Source organism: Dasypus novemcinctus, chromosome 1 (genome assembly GCF_030445035.2).
Source record: "Dasypus novemcinctus isolate mDasNov1 chromosome 1, mDasNov1.1.hap2, whole genome shotgun sequence".
NCBI lineage: Eukaryota > Metazoa > Chordata > Mammalia > Cingulata > Dasypodidae > Dasypus > Dasypus novemcinctus.
Window position 1 is genome coordinate 183,531,154 of NC_080673.1, and position 24,751 is coordinate 183,555,904.

Sequence of the window (24,751 nt, forward strand, 5' to 3'; positions counted from 1 at the left end):
ACCCTTAGAGCCAACCCCCAGCATCTGAAGTAGCTAATCAAAAGGAGTGATAATCAGAACACACATCCACAGATTTTGGAGAACTCAGTCTTTCTATCCCACCCTGGCACCAGTAAGGAGCACCAGGAGCTGGGGCTGCACACCCACTGCTGCCTGCTATTATGCTGGGGGATGGCGGATGGTACCTGCTGCACACAGGGTGAAATTCACCAGTGCTTACTGCAATTTATCAGCCTTTTCCTTTAGCTCTTCCTTGGATGCCAGCCTGTGTTTCACTAGACTCCTCAATTTCAAAAAAATTGATTCAGAAAGTTCCTATTAGTTCAGTAGCTGTTTCGGTGGTGATGTAGGCTATAGGGTGTGTGTGTGTGGGGGGTGGGGGGTGGAACTGCTCATCTCTTTGTGACCTGAGCTGTATGTGTCCTGAGTTGTGTGTTTGGGACAGTGAGAACTGCAGACCTGCCCTTGGTAACCATGACAACAACTCCAGTTCCAGAAAAGCAGTTTAGCAATGCAAACTCTATAAACTTTAAGTATTCAGGGAAAATGCAAACCAAATGTGCTAAAAGCTTACCTAGGATGTGGAAGATATATGTTACTTCAAGCTTATTGAGCACTGAAGCAAAGAAGCATTTGGCCTTTCCTCTGTACAAAAAAGAACTCGAAAATCTTGTTTGGGGCTGGATTTTGGAATGAGAAGCTCCAAGCCCAGCCAGTCGTAAATAAATCTTTTTTTTCTTCCCAAAATTATTCCTGAGTCCTGGCCTTTCTATATGCAAATAATTGAACCTCTCTTGACTTCTACAACAGTGGAGAGACTGATTTCTGGAGCTTCCTACTGTGCCATTTTTCCCAATACACTTATAATGTATAAATATGTTATTTGTGATAAGAACTACATAAAAATGGGGGGAATGAAGCAACATAGAAAGATAAGTTGTTATGTATTATTGAAATTAAGTTGGTTTCAAAGCAAAGGAGACTGTTATAGATTTAGGATGTTAAATTTAAACCCGATGGTAACTACAAAGAAAATATAAGAGAATATGCATGCTCACAGTGACAGAAATTAGAATATGGGTAGTAAAGGGTGGAGGGGAAGGAGTAATAGGGAGTTAATGCATAACAGGTGTAAAGCCTCTGTTTGAGGAGATGGGAAAGTTTTAGTAATGAAAGTTGGTGAGGGTACTGCAACATTGTGAATATGATTAATTTCATTGAATTGTATGTTTGGGAGAAGTGGAGACGGGAAAGTGTATCGTATATATACCTCCACAACTAAAAACAAAGAACTGAAGAGATAATAATTAAAGCAATATGAGATCCTGGGCTTGATCTAATAAGGGTGGAGAAAAGACTCAAAGGTATATTATTGGGACATATGAAAAAATTGGAATATAGATTGTAAGCTTTATATCAGTGTTAACTTGCTTGACCTTGATCAATGCACTTATGGTACAGTTATTCACATAAGTGAATATCCTTGTTCTTAGGAAATGTACATGGCAGTATTGTTTTTAAGAAGTATGATGTATATACTCTATACTCAAGTGTTCAGAAAATGGATTGATAAATAGATATACAGACAAATGATTGATAGATAGATAGAAGGATTGGTTGATAGATGGATAGAGTTTATATTATTTTTGTAACTGTCCTGTAAGCTTAAAATGTTTCAAAATAAAAAGTTTTTAAAACATTATATGAAATTTGAAAATAAAAGGATATGAATTTTCATACTCAAAATGATACAAGCGCAAAAAAACTATAGTTTAGCAGGCTGGATATTTGGACCTTTTGGGGAAGAAAGTACTTGACTTTGATGCCTCAAGATTTTATTAAACAATCAGCCTTGCTTTTGACCTGGTTTTATTCATTTTAACCTTGTGTATTAGTTCCCTAGGGCTGCTGAAACAAATTATCACAAACTTGATGGCTTAGAACAGCAAAAATGAATTCTCTCACAGTCCAGGAGGCCAGAAGGCTGAAATCAAGGTGGCAGCAGGCTGTGCTCCCTCTGAAGCTCTGGGGGAGAAGCCTTCCTTACCTCTCGCAGCTTCTGGTGGCTGTAGGCTTGTGGCAGCACAACACCAACCTCTGCCTCCATCTGCACATCCTTCTCCTCTTCCCCGTGTCTTCTCCTCTTCTATCTCTTAAAAGAACACTTGTAACTGGAGTTAGGGACCATCTGGTTAAGTCAGGGTGATCTTATCTTGAGATGTTTAACTTATTCACACCTGCGAAAACCCTTTTCCCAAATAAGGTCACATTCATAGGTTCCAGGGAAATAGGGTGTAGACATATCCTTCCGGGGGGAGCCGTGGGGGGGGGCACCATTCAACCCACTATAGAATGTAAATAATAAGTTTCAGTACATTTATAAAAGCCATTGGGATGGAATTCCAGTAGATTCTATGATTATTTCACCTTAATTATGAATAACTATTTTGAAATGCTTGAAAGGGATTTTATTTCCTCATGGTACAGAGGGCTACAACTGGGTGAGAATTTAAATTAATATTAAATGGTGATGCCATTTACTGGTTGCTAAAATTTACAACTAGCTAGGCTCAGAGGTAATAATAGTGAAAGCAGAATAGCATATGGCAGCACTGATAATAATCCTAATTATGGGGTCCCTGTTAGCACATTTGAAAATGTAAAATGACTATTTGAATTCGTTGGATATGTGGAGTTCAGTGACTACAGTTGGCAAATTAATTTTTCCTTTGGGTTTTTTTTTAAGATTTATTTTTTATTTATTTCTCCACCCCACCCCTCCCAAGTTGTCTGCTCTGTGTTCATTTGCTGTGTTCTTCTGTGACCACTTCCATCCTTATCAGCAGCACTGGGAATCTGTGTTTCTTTTTTTTGCGTCATCTTGTTGTGTCAGTTCTCCATGTGTGCAGTGCCATTCTTGGGCAGGCTGCACTTTCATTCGTGCTGGGCAGCTTTCCTTACTGGGCGTACTCCTGGTGCGTGGGGCTCCCCTACGTGGGGGACACCCCTGTGTGGCACGGCACTCCTTGCGCGCATCAGCAGTGTGCATGGGCCAGCTCCACCCGGGTCAAGGAGGCCGGGGGTTTGAACCATGGACCTTCCATGTGGTAGGCGGACGCTCTATCCAATGGGCCAAGTCCACTTCCCTTCTCTTGGGTTTTGAATCCATGAGCTCAAAGGGATAAGGACTGAGTCATTTTGCCCCTTAGGGGTGATGATATTCTTCATTTGTTTAGGAAGAAGCCAAGACAGGCAAACTAACTCTATCAGAATATTTGAGCATCAATCCTAGATTCAACAATCAAAAAGGATGGGAAACTAGTGTATTAAATAGTACTATGCTCCTGTATTAGGCAGGGTTCTCTAGGGAAACAGAATCAACAAGAGATATCTGTCAATAGTATGCAATTTTATGAGTCTCTCATATGATTGTGGGGGACACAAGTCCAGGTTCTGCAAGCAGGCTGCAACCAGGGGCTCCCATGAAAGTCCAGTGAGGGTTCTTGACGAGTTGTGTGAAACATTGGCTGTCTAAAAACAAGCTGGGAAATTTTCACTCAAGGCTGGAATCACTTCCCACCCCTTCCCTTTTTTTTTTTTTTTCGTGGATACTTACTTTTTTTTTGTCTTTATTTTTTTAATATTACATTCAAAAAATATGAGGTCCTCATATACTTCCCACCCTCCTCACCCGACTCCTCCCCCCCATAACAACAACCTCCTCAATCATCATGAGACATTCATTGCACTTGGTGAATACATCTCTGAGCACCGCTGCACCTCATGGTCAATGGTCCACACCATAGCCCACACTCTCCCACATTCCACCCAGTGAGCCATGGGAGGACATACAATGTCCGGTAACTGTCCCTGCAGCACCACCCAGGACAACTCCAAGCCCCCAAAACGCCCCCACATCTCATCTCTTCCTCCCACTCCCTACCCCCAGCAGCCACCACTTTCTCCACTTTCTCCACACCAATGCCACATTTTCTTCAGTTACTAATCACAATAGTTCATGAATAGAATATCAGTAAATCCACTCTAATCCATACTCTTCCTCCATCCTGTGGACCTTAGAATAGTTGTGTCCACTCCACATCTATATCAAGAGGGGGCTTAGATTCCACATGGATGCTGGATGCAATTCTCCTGCTTTCAGTTGCAGGCTGTCTTGGCTCCCTGGTGTGGTGGTTGACCTTCTTCACCTCCATGTTAGCTGAGTGGGATAAGTCCAATAAATGAGAATGTGGGAGTTGCAAGTCTGTTGAGGCTCAGGGCCTGGCTATCACATGGTCAGCGCATTCAACTGATTGAATAAAGTGTCACATTGCTGATGGCAATCTCCCTGAATGATATAATTGTAATAAGCTATTTATGATTTACCACTGCAGTAAAGTCAATGGTGACTAAAGTCCATAAATGCCCTTGTATTACAGTTAGCCCAGTGCTTGCTTGACCAAACAACTGGGCACAATTACCTGGCTGAGTTGATACATTAGCCTACCAATCACAGTTACCTTGGAATCAATCAGTTCATCTTGTCCAGGGGTTGGCACACTATGGCCTTGGATCAAATCTGATCCACATCCTGTTTTGGTAAATAAAGTTTGTTGGAACATAGCCATGCCCATTTATTTATGCATTATTTGAGACTGTTCTTACACTACCCTGCAGAGCTGAATATTTGCAATTAGTGATGTACAGCCTGCAAAGTCAAAAATATTTGCTATCTGACTCTTTATGGGAAAAGTTTGCCAAACCCTGATTCTAGTAAATCAATATTTAACATTCTTGGGGGATATATATTATGTGCTAGACAGTGTATTGTTTTAGATGCATTGCTTCATATAATTTCACTTCATCCTCAAAGCTACACTACACAGTAGTTACTATTTCTACTTTGTATATAAGGAAACTGACACTTAAAGGAAAAGTAACTTGTGCTAGCTGCTAAGTGACAGAGGTGGGACTTAAATTGATGTCTGATTATTAAACTAGAGTTTTCATTCAACAAATGAAATGCAAAATTAATGCCTCTTAATGACCTAAATGATCACAGAAGAGTTTTTACACACTGAGGACCAAAAGAACACAGTATATATTGGCATATACTTGTTGCCGTTTTTCCAAATATAAAAGTGCTTTTTAAGCCTTATTGGAACAATATTGAAAAATAATCTGTCCTAAGTGCAGAGTGGCAATGAATTCACCTGTGAAGTGAGCACTCTTCCCTTGGTTATAAACATAATTAAAGGGAGTTCTCATTCAAAAACCACACAATGGATGGAATCTTGGCCAACAGACTTGAAATAATACCGTGGCCCTATTGGCAAGACAGTCTTTATAGTGGAGAAGAGTGTTTCAAGCCATACTATTTGAGCACTAAACCCATCCCACCTGAGTCTCCTCACCCTGGTTCTATGTTCAATAATCAACCTTCTTATTATTTAGGGCTATTGCACTGCAGAGTTGGGGAGTCGGTACCATTCATATTGTAATACACTTGAATGGCACCCCCAAGGGTTCTCTAATGCACAGCTTGGGCAGCTGTATGTGGATGGCCCTGGATAGAATGAACAAGTCTTGTTGACACCTGTAATTTCAGTGAGAGTTATGCCACTCATCAAATAAATTAGCCTTCTGGTTGTATACATTGCTACCTGTGAATGTGAATTAATGTGGGTCTACCATTGAGAGACTGGACCATTTTCTATGTGCTCCCACTATCAGAGGTTTGGTTCTGACAGACAGAGGACCAGTCCCTGGGGTGTTGTAAAGTTGCCAAGGAAATAGAAGCCACATTATGAAGTACCTTGCTAAAGAGCTATAGAATTCTTTGGCATTACCATATGTCTTCCTAATTGGGGAGGATGTTTTTCTCTGCCACTCAGATTCCACCTTGACAGTGAAAACCTCATCCTCATCCCCATAGCATGCTTTTGTTTCAGCAAAGAGGGGCTGCCTTGTCCCTTCTCTCCAATTTAGGATAGCTCTAAAGGTGAACCCATCTTCAGAATCCCTGTAGTTGGCTGAGGCTTTCTACTGAAGCATCACAGCTCTATTCCCTCTGCCCAATCCTGCTTCCATCGTTTCCTCCCAAGGTGTGATAAACTTCCTACATGTTAATCTCCATCTCAGTGTCTCTTTCCTGGAGACCCCAACTGTGACACCATTCAAGCCTCTATGTTGGAGGTCCATACCTTCAGGGACTGGCAATTACAATGAAGAAATCTCCACTAACCAACAAATATTTATTGAGCATCTATTAAGAGTCAAGTACCTTTCAGGCACTAAGGATTACAGCAGTGAATAAGAAAAGTGTCTGCTTTTCTGGAGAACTTTCTACTGTGGGGGACATAGGAAAACAGATGACTAATGCCAAGCAGAGATACGTGCTTGAAGAAAAACAAAGCAGGGTGAGAGGTTAAAGAGTTTTAAGGTGGGGATGGGCTGCTGTAGGGTGGTCAGGAAAGGCTTTCTGAAGAGGTGGTATTGAACAGGGACCTAAAGGAAGTGAGAGTGTGTGTTGTAGACTGAATTATGTACTGCACCATATATATGTTCATGCCACATTCCTGTGGGCATGAACTCATTATAAATAAGACCTCTTGAAGTTGTTATTATATGTTAAGTTGTGGCCCAACTGAATGACAATGGGTCATAATCTGTATTACTGCAGGCCAGGAGAAACTGGGAGCCAGAAGTTAGAAGGTCACACACCAGAAACTGAAAATCAGCACAATCTGGAAGAGAAGACAGGAAGGAGAAGACATTGCCATGTGATAGGAGGCAGAGATATAAGCCAAGGAAGCCCAAGGATTGCCAGCAGCCAGCACCAGAATGCTGCAGTCTTCAAAGATAAAGCAAGCCTTGCTGATATCTTGTTTTGGACTTCCTCTAGCCTCTAAAATAAACCAATAAATGCTCATTGTTTAAGCCAATCCATTATGTGGTATATGTCATAGCAACCTGGCAAATAAAACAGTGAGTAATGCAAAGATTTGGGATAAGAGCAGCCCTAGCAGAGTCATATGAAAACAAAGGCCTGAGGTGGGAATGAGCCTTGGGTTTTTGAGAAACAGTAAGAAGGTTAGCATGGCAGAGTGGAGTGAGCAAATCACAAAGTGGTAAGAAGGGAGGGGAGAGACACAGGTAGGCACAGTCTTGTATTTTGAGTGCAATGGTAAGCATTAAAGAGTTTTGAGCAGGGGAGCACAAGATATGATTCAATATTTAAAAACATCACCCTGACTGCAGCTTGGAAAAGAGTGGGCTAGTGCTGAGTAATCTAGGGGAGAGAAGATGGTGGCTCAGGCCAGCGTTGGAGATGTGAGAATTGGCTAGACCTGGGATATATTTTGAAGCCTCAGGATTTGCTGATGGATTAGATGAGGGGGTAGGGGCAGGGAGAGAGTCAAGGTGGCTCCCTGCTTTCTAGCCTGAGCACATGGATGAATGGTGGTGCCACTTACTGAGATGGGCATCCTCCCCATTTATAGATGTACAGAATCCCTTGTGCACAAGTCAGAGGGCCCCCATGGTAATACCGCATTTGCAAATGCATCCTTCACAGAACGCGTGGGTAGAACTAGTGATTTAGGAAGTAGGGGAGACAGCATTTTTATTTAACACAAATATGAGCTAATTGTTTCATAAGGATTATTCCTGGTGGAGAAGGAGGGGTGCTGGGGATTGTAGTCAGGGGCATTGTACTTTTTCTGCCATTACTGAGATAATTGTCACCTCAGTTGTAGGACAGAATTAGGGATGATAAGTAAGTTTTAAAAGCAGAGGAGTATTGAATACAGATAGGTCTTGCTAACTGGTTGATTCCTGCTGGCATTTATTGATATAATTACAGCTTTCTTCTTTAACTTGATGAAATAAATTTTATTGATATATTTCATAATATTGAACCATTCTAGCAGTGCTGACATACAACCTACATGGACGTAGTATACTATCCTTTCAACATACTATTGGGTTTGATTTGCTAATTATTTATCTACTTACAATCTGCGTTCTTTCAAAAAATAAGTTTAGGGTATTTTCCTTCAACTGCCTTTAGTTTTCTATTTCATTAATTTTAGCTTAAAATATTTTTAAAAATTAGATTTTGAAAAATATTTCCTGTATTAGTCAAGTTTCTCTAGGGAAACAGAATCAGCAAGAGATATCTGTCAATAGTATGCAGTTTTATGAGTCTCTCACACAGCCGTGGGGATGCACAAGTCCAGGTTCCACAGGCGGGCTGCAACCAGGGGCTCCAATGAAAGTTCAATAAAGGTTCTTGACCAGTTCTGGGAGATGTTGGCTGTCCAAAGACGAGCTGGGAAATTCTCTCTCAATGCTGGAATCACCTTCCCTTTTAAGGCATTCAACTGATTAGGTTAAGCATCCCTCATTGCTGATGGCAATCTTCCTGATTTGTGTAATTGTAATTAGCTATCTAAGATTTACCACTGCAGTAAAGTCAATGGTGACTAAAGTCCACAAATGCCCTTGTATTACAGTTAGCCCAGTGCTTGCTTCACCAAACAACTGGGCACAATTACCTGGCCAAGTTGACACAATAGTCTAACCATCACATTTCTACCTTAAACTTTCTTTTATTTTGATCTCTTTCTACCTTCTTAAGTTGAAATACCTTCACTTATTTCATTTGTTTGCAGATTTTTTAAATAATGAAAGCATTTAAGCCTACACATTTCCATTTGAGTATAATGTTAACCATATCCATAGGCTTGGGCATAAAATATTTTCCTTTTTTGTAAATTTCTATATAATTTTTTAGTTTTAAATTCTCTCCTTGACACAGGTTGTTTTACTCTGTTCTGTTTTCAGAAGACAGTTCTAAAATTTCTAATTGCTTAAACATTTTGTTTGTTTTTTGGTCATCATTTTGTTGGTGACTTATAATTTTATTAGATTATGGTTAGAGAAATTGGCTTATAGAGATAGTATATTTCAGAATTTATTAGGGTTGTCTTTGTGACAAATGTATGATAAATTTTTGTGACTATACATGAACATAAGAGTATAAGGTACATAGGATTTATTTTAAGAAACAATATTCAGTACAAATTGTGGAATAGAGCTGTTTTTTTCTACTGTGTAAGAGTTTTTTGTTATTGTTGATAATTTTTAATTAAAGAAGTTGTAGGTTTACAGAAATGTTGGTAGAAAATACAGTATCCATATACCCTCCATATTATTATACTTTTCATTAGTGTGGTAGATTTGTTACAATTGATGAAAGAATATTATCATTATTGTACTATTTACTATAGTCCATTAGGGTTCACTGTTTGTATTGTAAAGTCCTTTTAAAAAAAAAATTATTCTAATAACATACATAGAATCTAAAATGTCCCCTTTTAGTTACATCCAAATAAATAATTCAGTGTTGGTAATTACACTCACAATGTAATGTCACAATGTAACATCACCACCATCCATTACCAAAACATCGCCATCACTTCAAATAGAAACTGTACAATTTAAGCATTAAATTGTTATCCTTACCCTGGCTCATGGTAACTTTTATTCCAATTTCTGACTCTATGAGATAACTTATTCTAATTATTTTATATCAGTGAGATAATATAATATTTGTCTTTTTGTGTTTGGTTTATTTCATTCAACATAATGTCTTCAAGGTTCACTTATGTTGCATATATCATTACATTTTATGGCTGAAAATATTTCATTGTATGTATATACCACATTTTGTTTATCCATTCATCGGTTGATGTACACTTAGGTTGGTTCCACCTTTTTGGCAATTGTGAATAATATCCTTAGGAACATCAGTGTGAAAATACCTGCTTTCAGTTCTTTTTCAGAAGTTGGATTGCAGAGTAATATGGTAATTCTATACTTATCTTTCTGATGACCTGCCAAACTGTTTTCAACAGTGGCTACATCAATTTATGAATGAGTGGTCCTATTTCTTCACATCCTCTTCAATAACTGTTATTTTCAGTTTCCTTTTTTTTAGTAATATCCATTCTAGTGGGTGTGAAATGGTATCTCATTGTCATTTTAATTTGCATTTTCCAAATGGGTAATGATGTTGAACATCTTTTCATGTGCTTATTGGCCATTTTTAATCTTCTTTGGAGAAATATCTATTCATGTCTTTTGTTCATTTTTAATTGGGCTGTTTGTTCTGTGTGGTTGACTTGCAGGATTTTAAAAAATATTCTGGATATCAAACCCTTTATCAGATATGTGGTTTCCAAATATTTTCTTCCATTGAGTAGTTTGTCTTTTTACTTCTATAATAAAGTCTTTTGCTGCACAAAAGTTTCTAAATTTGATGAAGTTCCCTTTATCTACTTCTTTTGTTGCTTGTTGTTTTGAGTATGACATCTAAGAAACCATCGCCTAACATAAGGTCCTGAAGATGCTTCCCTATGTTTTCTTCCAAGAGCTTTATAGTTTGGGTTCTTATATTTAAGTCTTTGATCCTCTTTGAGATGATTTTTGTATATAGTGTGAGATGAGGGTCTACCTTCATTCTCTTGCAATGGATATCCAGTTTTCCCAGTACCATTTGTTGAAGAGACTGTTCTTTCCCAATCATTCAGACTTGGCACTCTTGTCAAAAATCAGTTAGCCATAAAAGTTAGACTTTATTTCTGAACTTTCAATCCAATTCTAGTGGTCCATTTGTCTGTGCTTGTGTCAGTACCATGCTGTGTTTTCTTTTTAAATTTTATTGAAGTATATCAATCATACATGAACGTACATAAACAATATGTGTATAGTTAAAAGTTGTGAACTTGCAAAACAAATATGTATAACATCATACAGGGGTCCCATACATCAACCCACCACCAACACTTTGCATAGTTGGGAGACATTTGTTAGAAATTACGAAAGAATATCGTCAAAATATTACTAACTATAGTCCATATCTTACATTTGGTGTATTTTCCCCCCAATCCATCCTATTATTATTATTATTTAAAGATTTATTTATTTGTTTATGTCTCGTCCCCTCCCCCCCGCCCATTGTTTTGTGCTCACTGTTTGCTTGCTGTGTCCATTTTCTGCGTCTGCTTGTCTTCTTTTTACGTAGCACCAGGAACCAATCCTGGGACCTTCCAGAGTGGAAGAGAAGTGCTCAATTTCTTGCATCATCTCAGCTCCCTGGTCTGCTGTGTCTCTTATTGTCTCTCCTCTGTGTCTCCTTTTGTCATGTCATCTTGCTGTGCCAGCTTTCTTTGTGGGCCAGTACTACTGCATGGGCCAGCACTCGTGCACCAGCCAGCATGCCACGGATGTCAGCACTCTACGTGGGCCAGCATTCCACACGGGCCAGCACTCTGTGTGGGTCAACTCTCTACTCAGGCCAGCTTGGCTTCACCAGGAGGCCCTGGGAAACAAAACTTGTACCTCCTGTATGGTAGATGGGAGCCCAATTGTTTGAGTCACATCCATTTCCCCCATTATTATTTTTTAAATATTTTTTTTATATATTTGTGAATTTACAAAACAATCATGCACATGTGTAGAATTTCCTTACAACACCCCTTCACCAACACACAACACCATAGTAGAACATTTGTAACAGATTACGAGATAATATCATCAGACTATTACCACCAACCATGGTCCTAGTATATATTTGGCACACTTTTTCCATATTCCCCCATTATCAACATAGTACATCTTTTGCATAGATGCATGAATATTACAGTAGTGCTGTCAGTTACAGTCCATAGGTCTCACCAGTTGTATTTTCCCTTATGCTTCTCCACATTCCCACCACCATGCAATAGTGACGTACATCTGCTCTAGCTCACAGGACACTTGCATCTGTACCATCAATCACAATTCTCACCCATTTCTGGGTTAACTGTGTTATTCAGTCCCTAGTTTATTCTCTAACTTTCTTTCAATTGACATTTACATCCCTAGACTACCTTTCCAGCCATATTCCTATTTGTAAACCAGTTGCTACTCAATATAATGTGTTACTGCCAACTTGATACATTTCCACACTTTTACAGTAAAGCTAATGAGAACTTCTATGTACATTAAGCATCAGTAGTTCTTCTCAGTCCTCCTAACTTCTAATAACCTACACTCTAGGTTTTAACTCCATGTGTTTATTCTTTGTATTTATTCATTTTCATGAGACCATGCAATATTTGCCCTTTTTTGCCTGGCTTATCTCACTTAGCATAATGTCTTCAAGATTCATCCATGTTATCATATGTGTTCCAATTTCATTTCTTCTTACTGCAGTATAGTATTCCATCATATGTATATACACATTTTGTTTATCCATTCATGACTGATGGACACTGGGTTTCTATCTTTTGGCAACTGTGAAAAATGCCACTATGAACACCAGTGTGTAAATGTTCGTGTCACACTTGTCAGTTCTTCTGCATATATTCCCAGTAGAGGCACTTCTGGATCATATGGCAGTCCTATATTTAGCTTCCTCAGGAACCATCAAACTGTCTTCCACCATTTTACAATTCCACCAAGAGTGAAGGAGTGTTCCGATTTCTCCATATCCTCTCCAGCACTTACAGTTTTCAGTTTTTTAGTAATGGCCATTCTGTGCAGTGTGAGATGATATCTCATTGTTGTTTTGATTTGCATTTTACTAATAGCTAGTGGTATGGAACACTTTTTCACATGCTTTTGGCCATTTGTATCTCCTCTTTGGAGATATGTCTATTTAAATCTTTTGCCCATTCTAAAATTGGATTGCTTGCTCTTTTATTGTTGAGTTGTACGATCTCTTTATACAGAATGGAAACCAAACCCTTATGGGATATGTAGTTCCCAAATATTTCCTCCCACTGAGTCGGCTACCTTTTCACCTTCTTGACAGTCCTTTGAATCACAAAAGTCTTTAAGTTTGAGGAGGTCCCATTTATTAATGTTTTCTTTTGTGGTTCGTGCTTTCAGTGTAACGTTTAAGAATCTACCATGAACCTCCAGGTCTTAAAGATGTTTTCCTACATTTTCTTCTAGGGTCTTTATATATATATATATATTTTTTAAAGATTTATTTTTATTTATTTAATTCCCCTCCTCTCCCCCGGTTGTCTGTTTTCTGTGTCTTTTTGCTGCGTCTTGTTTCTTTGTCCGCTTCTGTTGTCGTCAGCGGCACGGGAAGTGTGGGCGTTGCCATTCCTTGGCAGGCTGCTGCCCCTTCGCGCTGGGCGGCTCTCCTTATGGGTGCACTCCTTGCGCGTGGGGCTCCTTGCGCGCATCAGCACTGTGCATGGCCAGCCCCACACGGGTCAAGGAGGCCCGGGGTTTGAACCGCGGACCTCCCATGTGGTAGACGGACGCCCTAACCACTGGGCCAAAGTCCGTTTCCCTAGGGTCTTTATAATTATTGCATTTATGTTTAGGTTTTAGATACATTTTGAGTGAATTTTTGTATAAGGTGTGAGAAAGGGGTCCTCTTTCTTCTGGCTATGGATATCCAGTTCTTCCAGCATCATTTATTGAATAGACTGTTTTGTCCCAGCTGGGTGGGTTTGACAGGCTTGTCAAAAATCACTTGACCATAGATGTGAGGGTTTATTTCTGAACTACCAATTTGGTTCCATTGGTCTATGTGTCTATCTTTATGCCAGTACCATGCTGTTTTTATCACTGTAGCTAAGTAATAAGATATAAAGTTGGGAAGTGAAAGTTCTCCAACTTTGCTTTTCCTTTCTAAGGTGTTTCTGGCTATTCAGGACCCCTTACCTTTCCAAGTAAAATTGATAATTGTGTTTTCCATTTGTTTAAAAGATGCTGGTGGAATTTTTATTGGGATTGCATTGAATCTGTATATCAATTTGGGTAGAGTGTACATCTTAATGATATTTAGCCTTCTAATCCCTGAGCATGGAGTGTTCTTCTAATTATTTAGGACTTTTTAAAATTTCTTTTAACAATGCTTCATAGTTTTCTGAACATAAGTGCTTTAATTCCTTGATTAAGTTCATTCCTAAATATTTGATTCTTTTAGTTGCTATTGTAAATGGGATTTTTTCTGGAATTCCTCCTGAGATTGCACATTACTAGTTTATAGAAACACCACAGATTTTTGCATATTTATCTTGTATCCTGACACTTTTCTGAAATCGTTTATTAGCTCTAATGGCTTTGTTATAGATTTTTTGAGACTTTCTAGATATAAGATCATATCATCTGCAAGAGTAAAAGTTTTACCTCTTCCTTTTTGATTTGAACGCCTTTTATTTCTTTTTCTTGCCTGATTGCTCTAGTTAGAACCTCTGTCACTATATTGAACAACAGTGGTGACAGTGAGCATCCATATCTTGTTCCTGATCTCAGCAGGAAATCTTCCAATCTTTCACTTGAGTACAATGTTAGCTGTGGATTTTTCATATATGGCCTTTATCATGATGAGAACGTTTCCTTCAATTCCTATCTTTTGTAGTATTTTTATCAAGAAAGGATGCTGTATTTTGTCAAATTCCTTTTCTGTGTCAATTGAAAGGATCATGTGATTTTTCTTCTTTGATTTATTAATGTGGTATACTACACTGATTGATTTTCTTGTGTTGAATCACCCTAGCATGCCTGGTATAAAACCTACTTGGTCATGATGAGTAATTCTTTTAATGTGTTCTTGGATTCAGTTAGCAAGTATTTTGTTGAGGGTTTTTGTGTCTGTATTCATTAGAGAAATGGGTCTGTAATTTTCTTTTTTTGTAATATCCTTATCTGGCTCTGGTATTACAGTGATAATGGCTTCATAGAATGAGTTTGGTAGCATTCCTTCCTGTTCAATTTTTTGGAAGAGCTTGAGTAAGATTGGGATCTTCTTCGAATGCTTGGTAGAACTCATCTGTGAAACAATCTGGTCCTGGGCTTTTCATTTTTGGGAGTTGTTTGATGACAGTTTCCATCTCTTGTGGGTTTTTTTTAGGTCTTCTGTTTTCTAGGGTCAATGTAGGTTGTTCATACATTCCTAGGAATTTTTCCATTTCATTTACATTGTCTAGTTTTTTGGCATACAGTTGTTCATAGTATCCTCTTATGATCTCTTTTTTATTTTTGTGGGGTCAATAGTATGTCCCCATTATCATTTTTTATTTCATTTGTTTGCATCTTCTCTCTTTCTTTTCTTTGTCAGTCTAGCTAAGGGTTTATCGATTTTGTTACTCTTCTCAAAGAACAAAATTTTGGTTTTGTTAATTCTATTTTTTTGTTTTGTTGTTCTCAATTTCATTTATTTCTGCTCTGATCTTTGTTATTTCATCCCTTCTCCTTGCTTTGGGAATAGTTTGCTGTTGTTTTTCTAGTTCCTTCAGCTGTATAGTTCCTTTTTTTAAATTTAAATACACTGTTCATAATTTAAGTCCTTTGAATTTGTTGAGGCATGTTTTATGGCCTAGCATATGGTATCTTTTTTTAAAATAATTGTTTTCCTTTATTGTCTTTTTTTTTTTAAGATTTATTTTTTATTTATTTTTCTCCCTTTCCCCCCCTCCACATCCTGAGTTGTCTGTTCTCTGTGTCCATTCGCTGTGTGTTCTGTGTCCACTTGTGTCAGCGGCACCTGGAATCCGTGTCTCATTTTTGTTGTGTCATCTTTCTGCATCAGCTCTCCATGTGTGTGGTGCCACCCTGGGCAGGATGCACATTTTTCACTCTGGATGGCTCTCCTTATGGGGTGCACTCCTTTTGTGTAGGGCTGCCCTACCCGGGGACACCCCTGTGTGGCACAGCACTCCTTGCATGCATCAGCACTGGGTGTGGGCCAGCTCATCACACGGGTCAGGAGGCCCTGGGTTTGAACCCTGGGCTTCCCATGTGGTAGATGGACACTCTATCCATTGAGCCAAATCTGCTTCCCAAGTTTCTATTTTAATTTAAGCATTAAGGGTTATAAATTTCCCTCTCAGCATTGCCTTCATAGCATCCCATAGGTTCTGATATGTTGTGTTCTTATTGTCATTTGTCCTGAGATATTTACTTATTTCTTTCGAAATTTCTTTTTCGACCCATTGAGTATTTGAGTGTGTTGTTTAATCTCTGCATATTTGCGAATTTTCCCTTTTCCTGCCCCTTGTTGATTTCCAACTTTATTCCATTATGATCAAAGAAAGTGTTTTGTATAATTTTGATCTTGTTGAGTTTATTGTGATCTGCTTTGTGACCCAACGTATGGTCTATTCTAGAGAAAGATCCATGAGCACTTGAAAAGAATGTATATCCTACTGTTTTGGGGGTACAATGTTCTGTATATGTCTATTAGGTTTAGTCCATTTATTATGGACTAAGCAGCTTATTCAAGCTGCCTAGATGCTCTATCCAATGTTGAGAGTGGTGTATTGAGGTCTCCAACTATTACTGTAGAGATATCTATTTCTCCCTTCAGTTTTGCCAGTGTTTGCTTCATGTATCTTGGGGCATCCTGGTTAGATGCACATAAATTTATGATTGTTATTCCTTCCTGGTGAATGCTCCTTTTATTACTATATAACATCATTTCTTGTCTCTAATAACAATTTTGCTTTTAAAGTCTACTTTGTTTGATCTAAGTATAGCTACTCTAGCTTTTATTTTCAGTTATTCCATGCTTGGAATATCTTTTTCCAGTCTTTCACTTTCAATCTATTAACATCCTTGGGTCTAAGGTGAGTCTCTTGTAGGTAGCATATAGATGGCTCATATTTTCTTATCCACTCTGCCATTCTATGCATTTTTATTAGGGAGTTTATCTATTAACATTCAATGTTATTACTGTAAGGGCTGGTCTTATTTCACCCATTTTAACCTTCAGGTTTTATCTATCATATTTTATTTTCACCATTCTTTTGACATATTTAGTTACTTTTACTGATATAATCTTCATTTCTAGACTCTCATCCAAGCCTCTCTCTCCTGTCTTTTCTTTTCAGGCTGTTTCATTCCCTTTAGCATTTCCTGCAAGGCTGGTCTCTTTGTTATAAATTCTCTCAGTTTCTATCTATCTGTGAATATTCTAAACTCACCCTCATTTTTGGAAGACAATCTTGCCGGATATAATATTCTTGGCTGGCAGTTTTTCTCTTGCAATATCTTAAATAATGCTATTGCCTATTGCCTCCATGGTTTCTGATGAGAAATTGGCACTTAGTCTTATTGGTATCTCTTATATGTTATACATTGCTTTTCTCTTGCTGCTCTTGTAATTCTCTCTTTGTCTTTGGCATGTGTCATTATGATTAGCATGTGTCTCAGAGATGGTCTATTCAGATTTATTTGGATGGGAGTACATTGTCCTTCAAGAAGGTTGGGAATTTTTCTATTATTTCTTCAAATATTCCTTCTGTCCCTTTTCCCTTTTCTTCTCCTTCTGGGACCCCCATGACATATGTGTTTGCATGTCTCTTGCTGTCATTTAGTTCCCTGAGACCCCATTCAATTTTTTCCATTCTTTTCTTCATCTGTTCTTTCATACGTTTGCCTCTGAAGACCATGTCTTCAAGTTCACTGATCCTTTCTTCTACCTCCTCAAGTCGGCTGTAATATGACTCCAGTGTATTCCGCCCCCCCCCCCCCGTCAAGGTGGCACCCTTGCCTGCTTTGCTCATTGTGTTCACTGCCTGCTCATTGTTTTTGATCACTGTCCACTTGTTGTTTTTTGCTTGTAGTCTACACATCGTTTGTTTTTCTTTAGGAGTCACCGGGAACCAAACCTGGGACCTCCCATGTGAAAGGTGGGTGCTCAATTGCTTGAGCTATATCTGCTCCCTGCTCATGTGTTTTTGCTTGTTATCTGTTCATTGTCTTGCTTGTTGTTTTTGCTCATTGTCTGCTGGTTGATTTTGCTCATTGCTTGCTTGTTTTTTTTTTTCTCATTGTATGCTCACTGTTTTTGCTCAATGTCTAATTGTTGTTTTTGCCTGTTTTTGCTTGTCTTCTTTAGGAGGTACCAGGAACCAAACCCAGGACCTCCCATGTGGGAGGTGGGCACTCAGTTGCTTGAGCTACATCTGTTTCCCATTCAGTGTTTTCTTAATTTCATTTATTGTGTCTTTCACTCACATAGATGTGCTATTTTTCTATGTATGTTTTCAATTTGCCCAGTGTCTTCTTTTTTTTTTCCTGGAAACCACCCCGCTATTGTTTGTGTTCACTATCTGCTCTCTGTGTCCATTCACTGTGTGTACTTTCCATGTCTGCTTGTCTTTTCTTCTCATCTTTCTCTTTAGGAGGCACCAGGAACTGATCCTGCGACTGCTGTGTGGGAGAGAGGCACTTAATTGCTTGAGCCAGCTCCTATCCCTGGTCTGCTGCATCTCTGTCTCTCCTTTGCACCTCCTTTTGTTGCATCATCTTGCTGTGCCAGCTCAGCTCTCCGTGATGCAGGCTATCAGTTCTCTGCAGTGTGCCTTCACTAGAAGGCCCCAGGAATCAAACCTGGGACTTCCCATATGGTAGACAGGAGCCCAAGCACTGAGCCACATCTGCTTCCCAAAGTGTCTTCTTAATATCCTTAATCCCCTTAGCCATCTCATTGAATTTATTAGGGAGATTTATTTGAACATCTATGATTAGCTGTCTCAAATCCTTTATATCATCTGGAGGTTTATCTTTTTCCTTTAACTGGGCCATATCTTCCTATTTTTTGGTATGGATTGTAATTTTTTGCTGGTGTCTTAGCATCTGGCTTATTAGATGTGTTTACTCTGGGTTCAGTTTCTCTCTTTAGTTTAGGGCTTTCCTGCCCTTTCTCCTTTGCTGGTTGTGTATAAGGTGCCAAGGATGTAATTGGTGCTGTATGCTGTGGAGGTTCAAGCTTCCTGCATTGCCCCAAGGACTGATTAAACTTTTCCTGCCTTTCTTTTTTGCCAGGGTGAGGACAGAGTCTCAGCAGTGTGTAATAATCCAAGTCCTGCAGGTCTAGACCATCTGTAGTTGCCTGGAGAGACTGATGAAGTTTCAGTCCTCTTCCTCCCCTGCCTGGGGTGGAGATGGACCTGCAGATATGGGCAGCAATCTATGCCATGGAGGTCCAAAATGACTGCAGCTGCCCAGGTAGACTTTTGTAGCACTGGCCAAGCCCTCCCTTCCATGGGTGGGGATGAACTGTCTGGACTGCCCACCAATCTAATTCATGTGGGCTGAATGTGACTTCAGTTGCCCCAAGAGCTGAGGGAGCACTGTCTCTTCTGCCCTTTAGGGGGTGGGAATGGAACCACTGCTGCCAGCCAATTCAGTTTATGTAGGCTGAATATGCCTGCTATTGCCCGGGAGGCTGAGGAAACACCAGGCCTCTCCAATCTGATTGGGGGGTGGGGGTGGATCCACAAGTACCCAACAGTTCAGTCCCTGTAGGCTAAAAGTACCTGCTGTTGCCCAGAGGGACTGAGGAAACACCAGCCTCCTCCTATCCTATTGGGGGGATTGGGAGTGGATCCACAGTACCCACCAGTCCAGGTCATGCAGGCCAAAAGTGCCTGCTGTTGCCCAGAAAATCTAAGGAAACACAGCTCCCCTTCTGTCTTACTTGGGGACAGGAATGGAGCTACAGGTACCCAAGTATCTGTTCTGTATGGGCTGAAAGCACCTACAGTTTCCCAAAGAGCTGAAGAAATCCCAGTCTCCTCCTATCCTATGGGGTTGGAGTGGTAGAGGTGGAACTGAAGGCACTCAAGAGACCAGTTTGCATGGGCTGAAAGCACCTGCAGTTGCCCAGAAAGGCTGAGGAAACACAGCTCCTCTTCTATCCTATTAGGGTGTGGGGATGGGCCCCAGGTGTCTGACTATTCAGTCCGTGCTGGCCAAATGCACCTGCAGATACCTGGAGAGGCTGACGCAGGTCCTGTCCGCTTCCTCCATGCCAGAGTGGGGCTGAAGTCTAGGCTAAGGCCGCTCCAATCTGGGTGGAAAAAAGCTGATTCTTACCATCAGAGTGATTTTCAATCAACCCTGCCTCCTCTCATGTTGGAGGTGGAGTCAAAATAGCAGTTACTGGCCTCTTTCTGATTAGACATGTTCAAACCTTAGTTGTACTTAGGATTATACTTTAGTCAGCTGAATTTACTAATAAGTAGCTGCAATTGGTGCCCAACTATCTCTTCTTCTCCCACTTTTGGAAATGGAGCTTCCAATTCCAGCCACTGAATATCTCCTGGGGTGGCTCATGCCACCAGTGGAGTATGTGCACTGGCCTCCAACAGTGTGGTATGTTCTCCTCATGAATCTTCTCTGCAGATGGGCAGTCTCCTCCTTCCATTCTTTCAATTTCAAGGATGTTGCAGAATGCTTTTCTGGTCTCCTGAAGCCCCCAACCAGGTGCTTTTTTTTTTTTTTTTTTAAAGAAACTTTTATACAACTTTGCTACTTCCTTTTTTTCTTTTGGAGGTCCTGGCACCAGGGATTGAACTTGGGAACTTGTATATGGGAAGCCGGCACTCAGCCGCTGAGCTACATGAGCTCCCCAACCAGGTGCGTTAGATAGCTCTGGGTGATTACTAACTGCCCTGTGAGACAAGCTGACTCTTGGAATGCCTTACTCTGCTGCCATCTTGCCCCTCCTCCCTCTGAACCATGCTGTTTTGATTACTGTGGCTTTGTTTCAAAATTGGGATGTGTGAGTCCTTCAACTTTGTTCTTTTTCAGGATGGTGTTGGCTATTTGGGGCCACTTACCATACCATATAAATTTAATAGTTGGCTTTTCCATTTCTGCAAAGAAAGTTGTTGGAATTTTGATTGGGATTGTATTGAATCTGTAAACTGCTTTGGGTAGAGTTGACATCTTAACACTATTTAGTCTTCTACTCCATGAGCATGTAAAGTCCTTCCATTAATTTATGTCTTCTTTAGTTTCTTTTAGCAATGTTTTTTAGTTTTCTGTGTACAAGTCCTTTATCTTTAGTTAGATTTATTCCTAGATATTTGATTCTTTTAGTAGCTATTGTAAAAGGATTTTCCCCCTTGATATCTCCTTCAGATTGTTCATTACTAGTGTTTAGAAATGCTACTGATTTTTGTGTTGATCGTGTACACTGACACTTTGCTGAATTCATTTATTAACTCCAGTAGTTTTCTTGTGGATTTTTCAGGATTTTCCATATACAGGATCGTGTCATCTGAAAATAGGGCAAGTTTTACTTCTTTCTTTTCTATTTGGATGGCTTTTTTTTTCCTGCTTAAATTGTCTTGGCTAGAACTTCCAGTACAATGCTGAATAATACTGGTGAAATTGAGCATTCTTGTTTTGCTCCAGATCTTAGAAGGAAAGTTTTCAGTCTTTCACCACTAAGTATGACGTTAGCCATAAGTTATTTATATGTGCTATTTATCATGTTGAGGAAGTTTCCTTATATTCTTAGTGTTCTAAGTTTTTTTTTTTTTAAGATTTATTTATTTATTTAATTCCCCCCATCCCCCAGTTGTCTGTTCTCGGTGTCTATTTGCTGCGTCTTGTTTCCTTGTCCGCTTCTGTTGTCAGCAGCATGGGAAGTGTGGGCGGCGCCATCCCTGGGCAGGCTGCACTTTCTGTCGTGCTGGGCGGCTCTCCTCACGGGCGCACTCCTCGCACTTGGGGCTCCCCTACTCGGGGGACACCCCTGCGTGGCACGACACTCCTGGCGCGCATCAGCCCTGCGCATGGGCCAGCTCCACACGGGTCAAGGAGGTCCAGGGTTTGAACCGCGGACTCCCATGTGGTAGACGGACGCCCTAACCACTGGGTCAAGTCCATTTCCCCTCTAATTTTTTTTTTTAAATCAAGAAAGGATGCTGAATTTTGTCAAGTACCTTTTCTGTATCAATCGAAATGATTGTGTTTTTTTTTCTTTTCTAATAATGTTGTTTATAACATTGATATTCTATATTGTACAATCCTTGTTTCTCTGGGGTAAATCCCAGTTGATCATGGTGTATAATTCTTTTAATATGTGTTTGGATTTTTTTTTTTAGGAGGTAGCAGGGATTGAACCCGCGGCCTTGTACATGAGAGGTGGGTACTCAGCCACAGCACTACACCTATTCCCCTGTTTTGGATTTTGTTTGCTAGTATTTTGTTGATGATTTTTGCATCTTTATTCATAAGGGATTTTGGTCTGTAGTTTTCTTTTCTTGTGATATATTTTTTCTGGTTTTAGTTTGGGGATGATGTTGGCCTCACAGAATAAGTTAAGGAGTGTCCTCTCCTCTTAAATTTTTTGGAAAAGTTTGAGTAGAATTGGTGTTAATTCTTCATGGAATGTGTGGCAGTTTGAGAGTGTTTATGAACCGCCAAAAAGAGAAGGATCATGTTTGTAAAGTGGTCTGTTCCTCTGGGTGTGATACCCTTTGGTTGTATTAACTTCAAAGTTTTAAAGTTTACTTCATTAAATCAATTTGCTTCAACCACGTCAGTAAGGTGTGACTCAGAATAAGTCCCTGCCCCCTTGGTGGGTTGATAAATGGACACTCACTCAAGAAGACACACAGAAGAAAATATACAGTAAGAGAGAGAGAGAGCCATAGATGCCAGAGGAGAGAGTGCTCAATCAGCTAAAGCCCGGGGAGAGATGAGCCATTCACCTGATAGTTTGCAGCTGAAGAGAACAGAGCATCTGAGTAGCTGATAAGGCCTGGAAGGAAAGGAGCCCTTTGTCAGGCTGATATAGGAAGCCCTGTGAGACAATCCTATGCCAGCCTACAGCTGAGATTGGAAGAAGCTGGGTCCATGCAGCCTTAAGGTGAAGAAGGAAGGAGAGAAGAGGCAGAGATCGCCCCCCACAATCTTGTTTCAACACATGGCAACTTACTTTGGTGAGAAAGCAGCCTTGAGTTGAATTCTTTAGGGCCTTGTAATTGTAAGCTTTTATGCCAAATAAATATCCTTTATAAAAGTCAACAGATTTCTGGTACTTTGTATCAACACCCATTTTGACTGACTAATACAGAATGTTTGGTAAAAGTCATCAGTTTCTTTGTTGGGAGATTTTTTGATTGCTGAATCAATCTCTTTACTAGTTATTGGTCTGTTGAGATCTTGTATTTCTTCTTAAGTCAGTGTAGGTAGTTTGTGTGTTCCTAGGAATTTACTTATTTCATCTGTGTTGTTTCCAGCAAACGCCTATAATTCTTTTATTTCTCTGGGGTTGGTGGTAATTCCCCCCTTTCATTTCTGATTTTAACTGCATCCTCTTTTTTCTTTTCTTTGTCAGTATAGCTCAAGGGTTCTTAATTTCTTTTTGTTCCACAGACCCCTTTGCCAGTCAGGTGAAAAACCATGGACTGCTCACTAAATCCACACTATCCTCTATGTTATTTAATAAATATTTCATACCTGCACCAACATTTCCCCACAAGAATGTTTTGGGGTTTTTTGAATTTTAATTCAAGCTCACGTGACCCTTGTTAAGAACCCTTGGTCCAGCTAAAAGTTTGTTGATTTTACTGATAATTTCAAAGAACAATTTTTGGCTGTGCCTCTCCTCTCTGTTGTTATTTTATACTCTATTTATTTATTTCTGCTCTAATCTCTGTTATTTCCTTTCTTTTTCTCACTTTGGATTTAGTTTGCTTTACCTTTTCTAGATTCTCCAGTTGTGAGGTCAGATGTCTGACTTGATATTTTTCTTCTTTTTTAACATAAGCACTGAGAGCTGTACATTTCCCTCTCATCACTGCTTTTGCTCTATTCCATAAGTTTTGGTATATCGTTTTAATTTTTATTCATCCCAAGATATTTTCTAATTCCTCTTGTTTTTTCTTCATTGATCTATTGGTTAAGAGTACATTTTTAATTTCTACCTATTTGTGAACTTTTCATTTCTCTTCCTATTAATTCCTACCTTCATTCCATTGTGGTTGGAGAAGATACAGTGTATGATTTGAATATTTTTAAACTTATTGAGACTTACTTTGTGACCCAACACATGGTCTCTTCTGGAGAATAATCACATCTACACTGGAAAAGTATATATATTCTGCTGGTATTGGGTAATTGTTATACGTATTCTGCTGGTATTAGATCTAATGGGCTTAGAGTATTATTCAAGTCTTGTATTTCCTTATCTTCTGTCTAGATGTTCTATCCATTATTGAAAGTAGTGTATTGAAGTCTCCCACCATTAATGTAGATCTATTTCTCCCTTCAAATCTTTCAATATTTGCTTCATATATTTGGGGGCTTTAACTGTCATGTTTTCTTGTTGACTTGACTCTCTAGCCATGCATATTAATCTTTGTCCCTCTTAAGAGTTTTGTATTTAAAGCCTATTTTATTTTCTTTTAACCACTCTTTTTTTTAGGAGGTACTGGGAGTTTGACCCAGGACCTCATACATGGGAAGCAGGCCCCCAACCACTGAGCTATATCTGCTTCCCAATGAGAGTTGGTTTTATCATTTGTTTTTTTTGTTCTGTTTTTAGGAGGTACCAGGGATTGAACCTGGGATCTTGTACATGGGAAGTAGGCACTCAACTACTTGAGCTATATCTATTCTCCAACCACTTGGATTTTTTAAGTTAAAATGAGTCTCCTGTAAACAGCCTACAGTTAGATCATGCTTTTAAATCCATTTTTGCCAATCTCTGCCTTTTGACTGGAGAGTTTTAATCCATTACATGTAAAGTAACTACTGATAATGGAGGACTTTCTTAGACCATTTTGCTATTTGTCTATGTAAGTCTTATATATTTTTTTGACCCTCAATTCTGTTAATGCCTACTTTCATATTTATTTGATTTATTATATCGTACCACTTTCTATCCCTTCTCATTTCTTTCTGTCTATATTTTTCATATTTTTTTTTTTAC

The 24,751-nt window shown here is 39.4% G+C and overlaps 1 long non-coding RNA gene across 1 annotated transcript in view; it reads right to left on the reverse strand.

Annotated features, from left to right (window-relative positions):
* LOC131279147 (uncharacterized) overlaps nucleotides 1-24,751 on the reverse strand; it is a 108,503-nt gene that overhangs the window by 55,999 nt on the left and 27,753 nt on the right. The gene's annotated exons all lie outside the window — the stretch shown is intronic.